We start from the raw sequence: 1,132 nt of genomic DNA on the forward strand, positions 1-1,132 counted from the left end.
GGGCTCTCATGTCCCAGGGGCAGCTTGTCAATCTAGACCCTGGGGCCCCGGACAAGGAGGTTGGGGTGACAGCTGTGGAGTTGGCATGCCTTGGCGTCCTCCACGGTGGCCAGGCGGGTGTGAGGGACTCATGCAGGCAGAGCCTTTGCCGGGGGAGGGGGCAGAGGCTGGGTGAGTGAACACCTGAGTAGGCTGGGCCTAAGAGGGCAAGCCCTCTGGCACAGAAGGGGTCTCTGCACCATCCTGGGGGTCCCTGACTAGCCTGCGGGCCAATGCTGCACTTGCCTTCTCACCATGAAGTTCCAGGTCAGGGCCATGTATAGGCAGGACTCCTTTTCTCAGCTTCCTCTTCAGCTACGGTCCCCCTCCAGCAAGTGGGGGTTGGACCAGGCCAGGCAGTGGCTTTGTAGACTGCCTGGTGATTCAGAGCAGAAAGTATGGAAGTGCACCCCTCTGGGAAGGCCTCTCCATGCTGAGGGGGCTTGCGCAGCTCAGAGGAGTCGTCAGCGGGGTGGGAGGCCTCCCTGCTGGTCCAGGAGCTGCCAGGGTAGCTGTGTTCCCATCATCTGTGTGGCCAGCAGGCAGGGTTCCAGGCCTGTCTGCCCGTGTCCACCCTGAGGCCCTTGCCTGTGTGCTCCCTCCAGCTGAAGTCCCCCCTGCCTGACCCCTCACCACCCGGGACTTGAGTCAGGGTGCAGGCTCAGGAATGACTGTGCATGGGTACCTGAGGGGCCTGGCCTGGCAGGCACATTGCTTCCTGATAAAGAGATGCCCAATGCCTTCAGCACCTAGGCTGTTCGAGTGGGATGTGCCCCGCACTAGCAGTGATCACACCAAAGGAGCTGGAACTTCAAGTCACCCTGTGCGGGCGTGTCACCAGGAAGGCCGGGTGGGCAGGGCTCCCTTACCAGACAGTAAAGTCAACACCCTGGGAGCCTCGCCCCTGTGCCCGCAGCTGGGGTGGGGCCCTCAGGAACCAGGTCAAGCTCCCTGGGACCCTGTAAGAAGTGTCTTCTGCAGGCTTAGGGCTACTCTGACTCAAACCCACTTATGCTCACTGGGCCACTTGTTTTCTCACTTTTTACTAAACATAAACTTGTAAACTGCACTATTTTTGGAACAAGACATAGCT

The sequence above is a fragment of the Bison bison genome, unplaced genomic scaffold (genome assembly GCF_000754665.1).
Source record: "Bison bison bison isolate TAMUID 2011002044 unplaced genomic scaffold, Bison_UMD1.0 scf7180017864302, whole genome shotgun sequence".
In the NCBI taxonomy this organism is placed as follows: Eukaryota; Metazoa; Chordata; class Mammalia; order Artiodactyla; family Bovidae; genus Bison; species Bison bison.